The sequence below is a fragment of the Theropithecus gelada genome, chromosome 15 (assembly GCF_003255815.1).
Source record: "Theropithecus gelada isolate Dixy chromosome 15, Tgel_1.0, whole genome shotgun sequence".
Lineage (NCBI taxonomy): Eukaryota > Metazoa > Chordata > Mammalia > Primates > Cercopithecidae > Theropithecus > Theropithecus gelada.
The window spans coordinates 2,151,282-2,167,121 of record NC_037683.1 but is presented as its reverse complement, the minus strand read 5'-3'; the positions used below and the strand labels follow the sequence as shown (position 1 = coordinate 2,167,121).

Sequence of the window (15,840 nt, the reverse complement as noted above, 5' to 3'; positions counted from 1 at the left end):
TGAGTATGTACGCCTTACCACATTTAAGGTTCACAACAGTACCATGAGGTGAGCTCTCAGTTTATTGCTTTTTTTGTTGTTGTTTTGTTTTTGAGACAGAGTCTCACACTGTTGCCCAGGCTGGAGTGCAATGGCGCAATCTCAGCTCACTGCAACCTCTGCCTCCCGGGTTCAAGAGATTCTCCTGCCTCAGCCTCCTGAGTAGCTGGGACTACAGGCGTGTGCCACCACGTCCAGCTAATTTTTGTATTTTTAGTAGAGACAGGGTTTCACAACGTTGGCCAGGATGGTCTCAATCTCTTGACCTTATGATCCACCTGCCTCGGTCTACAGGCGTAAGCCATCAGCGCCCGGCCATTTTTTTTTTTTTTTTTTTTTTTTGAAATGGAGTCTAACTCTATTGCCCAGGCTTGAGGGCAATGGCACAATCTCAGCTCACTGCAACCTCCACCTCCCAGGTTCAAGCAATTCTCCTGCCTCAGCCTCCCGAGTAGCTGGGATTATAAGCATGCGCCACCATGCCTGGCTAATTTTTGTATTCTTAGTAGAGACAGGGTTTCTCCATGTCAGCCAACCTGGTCTTGAACTCCTGACCTCAGGTGATCCACCTGCCTCGGTCTCCCAAAGTGCTGGGATTAGAGGCGTGAGCCACCACGCCCGGCCTTATTCTCGTTTTACAGCTTAGCTTGGGGCTCACTCGGGGGTCCCCAGCAGGGCCTGGGCTGAGTGGAGCTCACCCTGGGTGCATCCTCCGTATCTCCTCCCGGCATTTGATCTTGTTGATTCCTGGCTGGTACGAGGGCCTGGTGGCCACAGTCTCAACTGAGCATAGCAGCACCACTGCTATGGGTCTCCAGCTCAGGGAGGCCCCTTCCGGGATCTGGGCCTGAGTTCTCACGGCCTTATAGCTTGATTTTTCCCCTTCCATCCAGAAAGCATCAGGCAGGGGATAAGGGGAGGTCACAAGCCACATCTGCAGGCACTGCAGAGCCCCTGGGTGCACTCAGGAGCCACATACAGAGGACCACCCTGTTGGCCTGGACACCTGCCTGTCCTCCCCTGGATGGCAGAAGCCTTTGGTGGCTCTCCAGGTGCTGCTGCCATTGTGCGGGTGGTGACATCCCACCCCAGTCTCAAGCCAGATCCAGTCTGTGTCCATCCTAACAGCTTTGTGTTAAAGTCATGTCGGTGCCACCCTCCTGGTCCGCAACTGCCCTGTTCTCCAGTGACTGCCACAGTCCCGCCGCCGGTCTCTAGCTTCCCCTCCAGCCCTGCCCCAGCCTGTCACCACACAGCAGCACAAGGCTGTTTCTAAACCTGTTGGATTACCCCCACCTGCTCAGAACCCCCAAGGGCTCCCCAATGCACTTCTTACTCAGAGCACAAGCCCAGGTGATTGGGTGACCAGGACCCAGCTCCCTACCCCCGCCTCATACCCCGCCCCACCCATGCCCCACATCCCTCCCCACATCCCACATCCCACATCCCTCACCCACGCCAGTGCCTGCTCAGCTGTAGCCAGGCTGGCTTCTGCTGCACCTTCTGCCCCAGGGCCCCTGCACCTGCTGTTCCCACTGTCTGAACCTTCTGCCCCTGTGTCTCCAAGGCTTGCTCTGTCACTTTCTTTGAGTCTCTGCCCCAATATCCCTGGCTCAGGAAGCCTTCCGTGACCCTTCCTTATGCAAGAGCCACACGGCCATTGGCAACAGGCACCCGGACCCCATCCCGACACTGGTCCGCCCTTGGCTTCCATTAGCACAGTCTCCCACTTTGTCCACTGTCTCATCACTGGCCCAGCGGGGTGCCTGGCACAGAGCAGGTGCCCTGAGGACTTTCACAATTGGAGCCTAGGCTCCATCTGTCTCCACCCTGTTTCCTGTGCCCCGTCCCCCGCACCTGCCCGAGTTCTGGTGCCTCTTCCCCATCCTCAGAATGCCCGGGGAGCTCCGTCAGCAGAAAGGGAAGTAGCAGGTGGGGGGCCTCAGGTGCCTTCCTGGTGCTGCTGTTCAGGTCAGCCCTTGGCCAGGACTGTTGGGCTGAGAAGACCCCACCAGGACCCGGAGCCTTTCACCATCCCAGCACAGGCTCTCTAAGCTGTGCTGCCGGGACAGCTCCCCAGAGTCAGAGTGCGCCCCTGCGCCCCTGCACCCCCGCGGCAGGAGGACAGCCAGAAGGCTTCCCTGCCCACTCTCTGGCTTGCATCTCGCCTGTCAACACAGAAGGGAGGTGCAGAACAGCCTTTGGTGAGACAGCCGGTGGCGCCGCTGTCTCGGGAGGAAGCCGCTTTCATTGTCTGAAGAGCAGTTCACCGGGGGCAAGAGAAACCATCTGATTTCGGTCCGGTCCTCTGCCTTCCTGGGGCAGGGCTCGCCAGTGAGGGAGGACCTTCCTGCTCACTGGGAGCCTCCGTGGTCCCCCCCAGACACCCACGTCCCAGCAGTGGGGTTGGAGAAGACGTGGTGAGGCCCCTGGCCTTGTGGCTTAAGTGCAGCAGATGATAAAGGCCCCATGAAGACACGTGCGCTCAGTGAGAGGGCTGGAGAAGGCTGCTTCTACTGGAGGGATGGGCTGAGGAGGAAACGAGGGAGTGGGGGACCCTCAGGGATCGGGGGGTGACAGGAAGCCCTGCCTGCTGGGGCCTGCACCCTCACCTACACCCAAGGGGGCCCTGTCCTGTGAAGCCGCCCCGACGCCTGGTCTCAGAGGGCTTGCGGTCCAGCAGGCAGCACGGGGAAGGTGTGGCAGAGGTGAAGAGCGGTGGTGTGTGTGCGGGGCGGTGGGGGGTGTGTGTGTGGGTGACCGACGGGGGCGGGTGTTTGTGCTGGGCGGTGGGGGCGTGTGTGCGGGGTGGCGGACAGGCGGGGGGCTGTGTGGGGCGGGGGGTGGGGGTTGTTTGTGCCGGGGCCGGCAGGGGTGTGTTTGTGCGGGGGGGGGGGGGGGGGGTGGGGGGGGGGGGCGGGGCAGCGGGGGCAGGCCCAGGGCCATGGCCTCCGGACCAGAAAGGCAGAGACTGACTTGGGCTGGGTTCTCTTTTATTTTTTTGCCTTTTTTCCTAAATCGAGGTGAGATTCACGTAACCTGACAGCAACCGCTGTCGAGTGAACAACTCCGTGGCATTTAGCACGTTCCGGGGCTGTGTGTCCGCGGCGACCAGCTCCCAAGCCGCCTTCATCCCTGCCCGCTGTCTCCCCTGCTTCCCAGTGCTCAGGAGTCTCCCGGCAGCGCCTCCTCCATGCCCTGCGCTAGGCCCCCTCTTTGTTTTCTGAGTGCTCGTTCCTTCCTTCCATCATAATCCGTGGTTGCATATCAGGGTGTCGGTTTCACTCCCATCCGTCCTAGAGAGAGGCTCCAGGAAAGCCCCGGCTGCTCCCACAGCCCCCTTGTTAGGGCCCTGCTCTGTGCCAGCCTGAGGGTGGAGCCGCTGAACCAGCCCTTGCGATTGGGGGCTAAGCTGGGCCCACCAGCCTCACCCTGGGCCCTGGGTGCAGCCCCCAAACTTACAGTAGAAGCCAGGCCCAGTGTTTCACCAATTGGGGTTTTTGCCTGGTACCTCCAGCTTGGGGTTCAAATTGAGCCCATTGCCGCTTTTTTTTACTAAAATAGACCCAATCCTGTAGCCCCCAGGCTGCTCCGGGGGGCAGCCTCCTCCTCCTGTAGGAAGTCAGCCCAGGAGCCCAGGGTGGTGCCTGCTGAGTCGTGGAGAAGAGCGAGGGGCCAGGGTCCCCAGAGCCCAGGGGACGAGGGCTGTGCACAGCAGAATGGCCCAGAACACTGGATAGGGCCTCACCCACCTGTCCACCCAGAGACTGAGGCCACATTCCAGCCAAAGCCCCACTCAGAACATCAGGCCTTGGCAGGTCCCTGGGGAGTCCACCTTGAACACCACCCCTCGGGGTCCGGAGGCAGCTCTGGGGGAAACCACCTCCGCTCTGGTTCTGCAGCCGGCTCCTAGAAGGTGTGCAGTTTGCAAGGCCAAGCCCAGCTGGCCCCACCCCCACCACCGGCTGCACTGGGTGCGGTTCCGCCCACCTGCAGGACAATGGGAGATGCAGGCAGGTGTTTGTGACTCTGCAAGGCCCTGCGTCTCCTGACTAGCTGGACCGGGCCCCTGGTCACTCCCCCACTGCCATTTCTTTTTTTAGGGCGGTTATTCTAGTGAACGAGTTCAAAGCCTGGGCCGGACCGCCCTGGGCCCTCCACCCCTTAGGGGGTCCCCATCCTGTCTAGGATCCTGCTGGGCAACAGGGCACTTCTATGGGCCTCGGATGCCAAGGACACCTGGCATCCTGGTGGCTCTTTTGGGCGTCACTGCTGTGGCCACCGTGAAGCCCAGCGTGCTGATCCCGGCAGCTCGCGTCTCTGCCTGCTGGGCTGACCTTTGAGGCCTGTGTCCACACCAGGCACTGGGCTGCGTGGAGGGGACAGGGCTAGCTCCAGGAGGCCGGAAGGACCCAGCTTGCCCTGCAGTGAAACTGTCCCTCTGTGCTCAGAGATGTCCCTCCCAGCCTGAGCTGCTGACCTTGCCCACTCCTCAGCTGGGTCCCCCCACTCACACTATTCCTTGCAGCACAGTGGGCTCTCCCTGAGCTGCTGACATAGGGTCTTTGCACCCATAGCTCCTCTGCCAGCACCCCTGTCTCTCTGCAGGGGCAGGTGAGCTCCAGCTCATCCCTAAGGCCCAACTCAGGACTTCAGGGAAGCTGTCTCTGAGCTCCGGTGGCTCTCCCAGCACCAGGCTCCCTCCTCAAGGCCCTTGATGCAGCTGAACTTACATCCCCCCACCCCCCGGACGAGGAGGCACCACTTGCTGGAGGAGCCAGGGACCCGGTGGACACTGCAGAGGCCTCTTCAGGTTCCCTGAAGGGCCAGATTTTGGGCCCAGTTGGCCCAGAGGTTAAGTGGCCAGCAGGGCTGCAGGTGAGGCCCTCTGTGCTTCTGGGGTATGTGGGCAGGCCGGCACCCCCGACTCCCAGGAGGTGCAGGAAGGCACCTGGCCCCCTTGAGAACAAGGTCACCGGCCCCTGCTCCTCTGGGGCTCCTGTTCTAGTAGCAGGGGTGGCAGGCTGGTTAAAAAAGAGACCCAGGTCTGCCATGGAGGAGGCAGAAGGTAGCGAAGGAAGAGGCTGGGCCAGGACTGCGTCTCGATGGAGCTGGCAGCTGAAGGGGAGCCTCCTGAGGTCTGGCCGCAGGGGAGAGGGCTCTATGAGACCCGCTGGGTTCTCTCCCTGGGGTCCCGTGAGGGTGGGAGTGGCGGTGGAGGGGCTGTGAAGGTGGAGCCAGGAGGAACGAGGAGGGCTGGGAGGGAAGGGGAGTGTTCAGACTGAGGTCGGGCAGGTGGGCCCGAGAAGGCCACCCTATGTCCTGGGATAGGGAAGATGAGGACAAATGGGCCGCTATGGCCATCCAGGTAGGGACAGGCAGTTGCTGCTGGGTTCTCAAGTGTCCAGGGAATCAGGGCCAGACTGGGCTTGGGTCAATGACGCAGGGGTGGTCTCTATGGCTGGACAAGGTCGCTGGGGGCTGGAGGTCACTGGGGGTAACCATTGCTCAAAATCCGCCCCCGGTTCCTGGTCCTGTCTTAACCTCTTGCATCTGGCCACAGCTGCCTTGCCCTCCTCCACCTTCTTCTAGTGGCTCTGGAGCCTCGCTGCTCTCCTGGGCTTTCACACCTCCTGGATGCTCTGCCCACCCTCCATCCCTCGAGATCCCCAGGGCAAAGCAGCTGCCTCTAGGAAAGGTGGAACCATTGGAATCACAGGGTCCCGAGGCCAGACCTGCTGAATCCAAATCTCAGGCGACCAGTGTGCACGCTGGAGTCCACGATGGAGTCTGGGGGGCAGCCCCTGAGCCTAGCCCATCCTCTGCTCCAAGCTGCAGGTGCTGGCACCTGCTGGTGCCTGTGGAGCCGGCTCAGGATCTGGCCCTGGGAGGAAAGGGAGGCTCTTGGTCATCCAAAGGTGCTGTGGCGCAAGGGTGAGTGAAGGAGAAGAGCATCCCAGGGTGGCGGAGGTGGTGGGAAGGTCCCCACCATGAGAAGAAGGACGTGGCATGTGGGGCCCCTCTGGGCCGGGGGTGCAGACAGTGCAGCACAGGTGCCAGCAGAACCCTTTCCTCCAGGTGCCCAGTCAGGCCACACTCCGCCTGTCCACCCTGGCACACCGCAGTGGGATGAATGCCGCCCCCACGCCCTGTGCATAGGTAGGGACCTCTGGGGCGGGGAGGAGGCCCTGAGGTGCCCATGCTGCACCCCTGGCCTCCTGCCAGCCAGTTTCATGGCCGTGTGTCTGCCAGGGTTCAGGGAACTCGGAAGGGCTGGAGGGGAGGCCGGGTCCCAGGAATGCATCCCAGAACAATCCAGAGCATCTTGCAAAGGACCCAGTGCCTCTGTGCAGTGGAGGGATGGGGAAGTGGGGCGTCGCCAGGGACTCGGGCTTCAATTCCCGAGTAACAAGGAAGGGCCGGGAAGCCACCCTGCTGAGCGCCTGCCCAGATGCTGGGCTCGGGGCACTGCCCTGCTGCTGCTAGAGCAGTGCCCCGAGCCCCCAGCAAGTGCAGCCAAACACTGCCCATTTCTGTGACCTTCGTGCCAGATGCCCGGGAATGCGGTCTCAGGAGAGAGCGAGCACTGGTGTCCCACCCCACCCTGCAGCTCACTCCCCTCCACCCCTGCAGCCTACCCATGCAAGCCCAGGGCTTCTCCAGGTACAGGGAGCTCACCTGGCTCCGGGCAGGGTGTGCCAGCAGGTGTGCAGGTGCACAGCCATCTGGAGGTGGCTGCTCTGTGACAGAACGGCCCCTGCTTTAGTGTCCATGGGGGAGGGTGTTTCCTGGTGCTTCTTACCTACAAGCTGAAGGACAGAACAGGCAGCTGATGATCACATAAACCACCTCACTTCCAAACACCCTGGGCACGTTCGCTTTTATTCTAATTCGCCTTACCAGGACCAGGACAGGAATGTCCGTCAGTTTCAAGTCCTGCTAATCTGCTCAAGCACTACTCTAATTGAAGCATGCATTTGCTTCAGAGATTCCTAAATTCCCCTAGGAAAGCAGCATCTGGGTGGGCCTGCAGCTCTGCCCCACTGAGAAGGTCTCACTTTCCTCAGTTTCTCTGGCCTGGGCCTTGTGTCATCTGGTAGACCCCGCTCCACTGGAGGCTGAACCAGGACCCAGTGTGGTGGATCTGGCTGATGGCGCCAGCACACCTGCACCGTGGGGGTCAACGGGGACCCCGGCAGCTCAGATGCGGAGTGCACGGTGGGGTGGGTGGGGAGCGCTCACTGGCTTACAGACCAACCCGGCAGGCAGGCCCAGTGTGCTCCTGAGGGCAGAGCCAGGGTCTCCAAACCACCGGCCTCCCTTGTTTTGCTTTTCCCCTCGTCTCTGTGGTCCTGTGGTTAACGTGAAGGCCGGGCGTCCTCATCTCACAGCTGGAAGTCGCTGAAGGCTGGTCTGGAGACAGAGACCTGCTCATCTGGCCCCACACTGCTCCCGGAAGGCCCCCTTCTCTGGGCAGCCTCTGCTTCCCCGGGACCATCTTCTCCGGTGGACAGCAGGAGCTGAGGGGCACAGCAGAGCTGATCAGCTAGGGGGGCCGCATCCCTGTCCCCAGGAGGAAGCACCATTGCAGATGCTGACCCGAAAGCAAGAGTGTTGTGACCCAGGCCCAGGAAGGCTGGGGTGAGACCCTGCTGTCCAGGCCCTGCACGGCCTTAGGCTGGGGCAGTTCGTCCAGGGAGAAGAGAGAGCAGGGATGGAGCTTGGGGGAGCTGCCTGCACGGTTGGATGTGGCTCCTTCCCTGCCACCTCAGCCTTGCTCTGGCCTGCCACAGTGGTGCCCACAGAGTCTTGGCGGAAAGAACAGAACATCCCACGGCCCTGAGCCAGGTCCCTGGAAGGATGGTGACCTGGGGCATCTGCTGTGCCCTGGGCCAGCTGGCATGGGCATGGAGCGGGCTGCATCACCCTCTGAGGAGGAGGTCGGCTCCCACAGGGCCTGGGACATCTGTGGGCGCCTCGTCAGGCGAGTTTGGGTCTCTTTCGCAGAAGAAAACTGGGTGAGTATTTTGGTTCTCGTCAGCGGTTGCAGAGCCCGTGCCTCCCTCTGCTCCTGAATTAGGGCAGTGCCGTTTTGGGTTCCGTATGCCCTCCCTCGGTTTAAACTGGATGCTCTAATCGTCTTCCTCTTTTGTCCTAAATTTCCCTCTAATGTTTTATGCAGCTGTAAAGCAGCTGCTGCCTCCTGCTCCAGAGAAGGCTGAGGGTCGGGCGGCTGCAGTGACTCACCTCCTGCTGGGAGACACTGCAGAGCCCCTCGGCCAAGTCAGGCTCAGGGGACAGCCAGTGCCCTTTGCAGGACACATGTGAGAGCTGGGCTTGGGAAAGCCTTCGGTAGCAGCTAGAGGGTCCCAGGTAGGACAGATGGAAGGACTTCAAGGGGTCAGGTCCCAAATAGCAGGGCTGCCTTTCTGTGGTGTGTGTGTGTGTAGGGGGTAGTTGTTTTTTTTGTTTGTTTGTTTTTGAGATGGAGTCTCACTCTGTCGCCCAGGCTAGAATGTAGTGGCACGATCTTGGCTCACTGCAACCTCCAACTCCCAGATTCAAGGGATTCTCCTGCCTCGGCCTCCCAAGTAGCTGGGATTATAAGAGCCCGCCACCACGCCCAGCTAATTTTTGTATTTTTCACAGAGACGGGGTTTCACCATATTGGCCAGGCTGGTCTTGAACTCCTGACCTCAGGTGATTCACTCACCTCGGCCTCCCAAAGTGCTGGGATTACAGGCGTGAGCCACCGTGGCTGGCCTGGGGGTGGGGTTAGTTGTAAGTCAGCGAGAGGCAAGCACAGCTCCCGTGGGACATCCTGCCCGCCAGAGGACGTACTCGTGGAGGCCTCGGCTGGCCCTTGGCACAGTCATTCAGAAAGTGGGTCCTGAAGGCCTGCTATGCACGAAGCCCCGGGGACCCGTGGGACAGCAGCCTGTTCTTTTGTTTGTTCGTGTTAGGCTCAGAGCTCCCAGAGAGGGTCTAGCATCCTTCTACAGACCGACCCCTGGAAGACACCCCCCACCCAGGATACACCCCTGAGAACAAGCCCCGGGAAAGCGTTTGGGCCACAGATGGCCTTGCTGCCCTGGCCCAAGGTCATCAGATCTGCCTCAGGCAGGGCCTGCAGCCAGCCCCTGGCACCCTCCCTTGAGGAGAGGGTCTGCCCAGTCTTGGTGGCAGGAACGGGGCACCAGCCTCCAGTGCTGCTTCTGTGATCCATGGCCCAGACCCAGGCCCTGGGAAGACAGTGACCCGGGAATCTGGAGCTCCCTGGCCCACCGTGGCAGCCACACCACAGGTGACATCGGGAGCCCTCCCCCGAGGCCAGCCCCAGCCCTGGTTCCTCCTCCCTGAACTTCCCACCTGGGGACAGAATGCCGGCCTAGGGCTTCCCTTGGGAAGAGCCAGTCCAGCGCCTCACCCCGCTGCAGGCTGTAGGCCCAGCCTCCCTGGGTTCCTGCCCCCTTATCTCACAGGAAGAGCTGGGCCCAGAGAGGGGCAGATGGCCGCACAGCCCCACGAGGGGCCGCGGAGCCGCACCTCTTCCTGCCAATCAGCCCAGCGACCGGTGACCCCAAGTGTGGGGACCGCAAAGGGAGTGCTTGCCCGTCCGCGTTTGAAAACAGACTTTTTCCCGGCAGGAACACGGGACTCACCTGCCAATGGCTACCCAGGCAGAGGCTTCCCTGTTCCTCCAGGGGCCAGAGTCCCTCTGTTCTTTGGGGGAACATCTGAGGGAACACGGGAAGGAGCCGTGGATGTGGAGGGCGGCCGGGCCAGGACATAAAACACGACAGCAGAAAACCCTCGAGCACACAGATGCCACACACCCACACGCACATACGTGCGCACATACATGTACCAGGCACGCACCCCAGCCAGGTGAAGGAAGGTGAGGGTCAAACCAGGCTGCACCGAGCACCCGTGGTGGCTCAGCTCCGGTTGGCCCAGCTCCAGGCTGTGAGGAGAAGCGAGATGGCGGCATTCTTTAGGATGCTTTTATCCACTATGGGAGCAGGAAGACAGCCAGGGTTATCACAGCACAATTTGAAAAACATACAAATAATTCATGTCAGCATGATGTCAGGGTGTTGTAAATAATGAATCCACACTTAAAACCCAGATTGATAGCTTCAAAGGGCAGCTCCCACCCCTGGACAGGTAAGCAGGGCGCAGAGCCAGCCCCTCTTGGTTCTGAGAAGCAAACTCAGAAGAGTTCAGGTCAGGGGAGCCCAGGGACCACCCTTGCTGGGAGGGAATGGGTGGAGCACGGCCCACGCAGTGAGCAGGGCCAAGGGTCTAGCAGCACCCGAGTGTTGCCCAAAGGGGAGGGAGAGGGTACCGGCCTGCGTGTGCCTGCTGCGAAGAACTGGAAATCCACGTGCTCCTGTTCTGCAAATCCCTTCACCAGGGTGTCGGCCACCAGAGTGGGGAAAAAACTTCTCCTGCCGTGAGAGCTGGGGGCAGGCCAAAGGTGCTAGGGGCTCCTGGGAGGGCTGGCCATGGCCACCCAGGTCAGGATGGCAGTCCCGGGCCTTGGTGGCCAGTCCTCGGCTGCAGACCCCAGTGAGGACAGGGACCTCACCACCCACTGCCCGGCATCTGAGGCAGCAGTGCCCCCGTTAAACCTGAGATGGCCGGGCGCGGTGGCTCACGCCTGCAATCCCAGCACTTTGGGAGGCTGAGGTGGGCAGATCACGAGGTCAGGAGATCGAGACCATCCTGGCTAACACAGTGAAACCCCGTCTCTATTAAAAATACAAAAATTAGCCGGGCGTGGTGGTGGGCGCCTGTGGTCCCAGCTACTCGGGAGGCTGAGGCAGGAGAATGGCGTGAACCCGGGAGGCGGAGCTTGCAGTGAGCCAAGATCGTGCCACTGCACTCCAGCCTGGGCAACAGAGCGAGACCCCGTCTCAAAAAAAAAAAAAAAAAAAAAACCTGAGATGAACTTCTGTGGGTCTCTCGGGAAGGAGCCCCGCCCCAGCCTCTGGGCCCCCAGGACGATGGCCGTCACTGAGTGGTAATGTCATGTCGCCCATCGGCCTCTTCTGCCTGTGGCCATACAACAGGCCCAGGCCTGTTCTATCCCGAGGGAGGTGGATCCTGACTGGAGCTGGTAGAGACTTATGGCCACACCCTGCCAAGGTGTGCCCGCTGGGACCTGGACCCAGCCCGTCATAGCCCCTCTCCCTGTGCCATCTGCCAGCCCAGGCTTGACTGATCTCCGTATGAATATTCATACAGCGTTCTGCCGGGACCATCGTTAATATTCTGAGAAAGCGGCACGAATGCCCATCCCTATATTGTGAGCCATGGTCACCGTGCTGCTGATACGATGGTGGCTGTGGATGTTTCGGATGCAACTGTCAGGCCTCCAGGCTTGGGAGGGTGGGGGCAGTACCGCCATCTCCAGGCCCCACCAGCACCCGTCCTCTGACCACAGACCTCCCAGCCATCCCACCTGCCCCTGGCCTTCACCTACCACCGTGTCCTTACCTGACCCAACCTCGACCAACAGCACCCTCCTCACCCCCCTCTTCCTCACCTATCCTGCCCCTGCTTCTCCTGTTCAGCCCTGGCCCCTCTTCCCTCCCCGCCCTGCATTTACCCCACACCCACAGCCCTCACAGGATGGGGACACCAAGGTCCTCGCATAAACTAACCAAGCCCCTTTACAGAGCCCACTTCCCAAACAGAGCTGGTACCCTCCTCCCCTGGGCCCTGGGGCTGGGTCAGCGCCCACCGGCTCCCCAGGCCTGCCCCATGCCCTCAGCTAGAGGCAAACCCAAGCTCATGGGCGCGGCAAAGCCGGCAGGAGGGGCCCTGGGGGCTGTGGCTCACTCCTGCACGGCCCTCCTGCTGCCCTGAGAACCCCTTGGCCCCGGCTGTTCCCATTGGTCGGGTGGGGCCCCATTGGTCTGTGGGTCCCCATTGGTCCGCCCCGCCCAGGTCAGGACGGCAGGTGGCCCCAGCAGGGCTGGCCTGAGATGGAGGAACGCGGCCCCGACCTGGGCTATGGGGAGACTCTGGATGTGGCGGTGGATCCGCTGACGGGGCTTTGGATGTGATTATGTCCTGGGGACTGATGGTAGCCTGAGAGCACCGAGACCCAGCTCTGCCTTCCGCCTCCCACGGGGCCTCTCCTCTGCAGGAGGCCGTACGCGGACTACAGGGGAGGGGAAGCGGCCCCGCAGGGAGGGGGCGCCTGGCAGCCCGCCCGCCGCAGCAGCCTGCCACCCCTCCCCCAGGCGCAGTGCGGGCCACACACCTCGCGCCACAGCAGCCCTGCCAGAGCCCGTGTGACACAGCTGCCGGCATGCCCGGGCACGCTGCCCAGCTGGGCTGGGGGAGGGGCGCCGGGCCAGGAGCCGCTGAATCAGCTGCACCCGGACAGCCCCGCCTGGGCAAGGATGCTGGTGCGGCGGGCGCGCTCTCTTTTGGGAACTGTCGGGAGGCGCGCCAGGCGGTGGGGTTGGGGGGGTTTCTGGACTGCGGCCTCTGCAGCCTGCTGCATGGGAAGTGCTGCTCACACCGGGGCTGGGTGCAGGGCAGCCCCTGCCTCCGAGGGCATGAGAGGAGGCCTGCAGGGAGGGCCTGGGCAGAGAGGGGACCTTTCCTAAGGAGACCCATAAAGAAGAAGAGAAACGCACTGGCCTCTGCAGATCGAAGCACGTTTGTCTCCCCCAGAAAACGCTGAATCAGCACTCACAGCACTGCCAGGGCCCGCGCCCTCCTCTGATCGCACGCTGGAGGGGACAGGCCCTTCCAAGGTCACAGAGCATCAATATCACCATCGACGCAGCGGCACAGGGGTCGTGCTCTGGTCCAGAGTGGGGGCCGCGCCTGGCCCTGCCATCCTTCCTGCTGGGGGCTGTGTCTGGAACCTGGCACCTTCCCCCTCAGCCCCTGCTGTCCTGTCCTGCCCCCGGGGGAGGGGCGGGAGGTGGAGGACATTCCTGTGTTTGTGCGTTTGGGGTGGTTTTGCCCGTGGAGGCTGCACACGGGGACTCTGCCAGGGCAGCCTTCCGAGGCCACCTGGTCCCCCCTGCGCTGGGGACGGGACAGCACATGGCCCATCTTGACTGAGCATCTTAGACCTTGAAATCCCCAGCACCACCCCCTTCCAGCCATTGCCTGCCCTCTGCTGGCTCCTCGGCTCGGATTCCGCTTTTCAGCAACAGAGACCCCTGGCTAGTGCCCAAGCTGGTGTCCCCATGTGGTGGACGACAGGGAAACGGCGGCTCTGGGAGCCACTCGGCACAATCCCCCGGGCCAGGCACAGACTGAAAATCAGACCCCACTAAGTCAACAGCCCTGGCTGGCTTTGGTGGCTTCCTCCACACTCTGTGCCCGGCTGTGACTTCCTGGCTCAGCACTCTGTTCAGCCTGAGACTGAGCCGCTCCCCACCTCCAGATCTCCCTCCCACCTGTCTCCACCCAGGGGCCGCCCTCCCCAGAGCCCCTCTGACTCCTCCCTCCCCGGCCCACCCAGCTCCCCCTCAGCTTCGCCCCTGCCTTGGGCTGGAGACCTTCTCTGTGGTCCAGGCTCAGGGATTGGTCCAGGCTCGCCCACCCTCCCCCATCCTCCAGGCTGAACACTGAGCTCTGGTGCCAGGCTCCTCACTCCCAAACCCATGACTCTCAAACCCACTGCTGTCACTGGGGGCCTCTCATCCAGCCAGTGCTGGGCAGCTCTGATTCCAGAACCTTCCCAGTACGTTCCTGACCTCCAGGCCAGTCTGCAGCTACCTCCACTTCCCCTCGTCCCCAGGAGCAGCCAGCGGCCCTCCCTGCCCACACCTGTCCTTCCCGGCTCACCCAGGTCTAGCCGCCGCCCGAGTCCCTGGGGCCACTTGCCTCCCCCACAGGCAACCCGGGCCACTGGCAGCAGGAGGGGAGCCGCTGTATGGACCAGCTGCCTTGAAAGGATGGATCCTGTCTCCTAACCAGCTCCCAGCTCCCTCCAAAGCGGCTGCACACTGCCTGAGCCCTCTGCAGGAGGCCACAGTGGCCATGTGCTTAGGTTCTGTCTCAACACCTTTTCAGTCCTCTACTGCTCCCCACTGCTGGAAGCCCCTGGAAGCCTCCAGGCATGTAGGTTTCAGACAGGTGGAGCCCACCACCAGCAAATCAGGCTGCTCTAAATGTGACGTTTCCGTGGAATGCCCTGATCCCCTGGCAGAGATCCTGGCATGTCTCCCCACCCAGCAGAAACACAGCTGCTGCTGGGAGGGCTCAGGCTGCCCAGGACGGACAGCCCCGGACATACAGCACCATCGGCGGTCCCTGGAGATCCCTCTCTGGGTGGCACCCTTACCAGTCACTGCAGCATGGTCTGGTCTGGGTGTCTGTCACTGTGGACAAAGGGCCTGGGGACAACCTCCAGGTAGCTCCGGCTTTCCTTGGAGCTGTGGCTGCTGCACAGCTCAGCTGGTCATCTGGGACCTCAAGGGGAGAACAACTTCGAAAACAGAATCTGTCAAACAGGGGAAATGCCTGGTTAACAGCCCAAGTTTTGCAGGTCTGCTGGGGAGCAGTCGCAAGCAGCTCCACCACCCCTCAGATCCCCCACAGGGCTCTTCAGCCACCCAGGGGAGCCGGGTTAGAGGGGCTCCCGCAAGGCACACATCATGGCCATGGGGAAGCTTCTTGGCTCTTGGAGCCTGTGACATGCCCCTGGCCAGGGAACGGCCTGAGCCTAGGAGGTTGAGGCTACAGTGAGCTGTGATCGTGGCCACTGCAGCCTTGGCAGCAGAGCGACACCCCATCTCTTAAAAAAAAAAAAAGGAAAACTTTTAAAAATGCCCTTATTATAATCCAGCCACGAGTGGCTCCTTCTGTGGGAACTGCTTCCTTGGGTCTGATGAGACATTCAGTGGTCACGGTGGTGCCTGTCGCTGTACTCAGTGGTCCTGTGGGCTGGTGGCTCCTGTACATGGCAGTGCGGATGAGGCGTTCGCACTGTCGCTGGGAGTTCTATCAGATCGAGATGGCCTAGGCAGGGAACAACGGAAAACATGCCAAATCCACTGAAAACCAGAGTGAAGCCAGGCGGGGAGGGCCAGGGAAGCCCCCAGGGAAGGCAGGAGCCCTCCTGCAGCCTCTCTGGCGTGGGGCGTGGCCAGGTGTGACCAGTCAAGGGCATAGCCACCTTCACCCACACCTGGCAAAGCAAAAAGACCAGGCCACTCTCCCAGGCCAAGCCTCACAGGGCCCGTTGGCTAACTGCCCCAGCTTTGTGTGCACAGGTAAGGCTGTGTATCCAGGCCCTGCGCCCACCTCAGGACTCGGCTGCGGCCTGGCATCCCCTGTGGGACACACAGAGCCCCCAGACTTTAGGATCAGAAGCCCGGTCTGGGAAGCAGTGCTCCACACCAAGCTTCAGCCCTGGGTTTGGTAAAACAAGTGTCACCCTCCTAAGCTTTTCAGGGGCACACATTTTAGTAATGATTTCACGAACTCTGCCATCAAAAACAAAACACCAAAAGTTTGGTGAAACGGTTCCACAAAACTCTACAATGGATAGCTTGTTACCTAACGGAATCCAGAGTTTTCCTTTATTTTCTTGAGACGGGGTCTTGCTCTGTCACCCAGGCTGGAGAGCAGTGACAGAATCATGGTTCACTGTAACCTCAACCCCTCCCGGCCTGGGATCAAACAATTCTCCCCGTTCAGCCTCCGGAGGAGCTGGAACTAGAGGTGAGCGCCACTATACCTGACTCATTTAAAAATCTTTTTTGTAGAGATAGCATCTCCCTGTTGCCCAGGCTGATCTGGAACTCCTGGGCTCAAGCG

At 61.3% G+C, this 15,840-nt stretch overlaps 1 long non-coding RNA gene across 1 annotated transcript; it reads right to left on the bottom strand.

Moving 5' to 3' along the window:
- Positions 1 to 10,091: 10,091 nt before the first annotated feature.
- On the bottom strand, positions 10,092 to 11,643 carry LOC112608607. Its single transcript, XR_003116016.1, has 2 exons — positions 10,984 to 11,643; positions 10,092 to 10,673 (listed from the first exon to the last, which is right to left on the bottom strand). It is a non-coding gene; the product is annotated as an uncharacterized LOC112608607 (long non-coding RNA).
- Between the last annotated feature and the right edge of the window lie 4,197 nt (positions 11,644 to 15,840).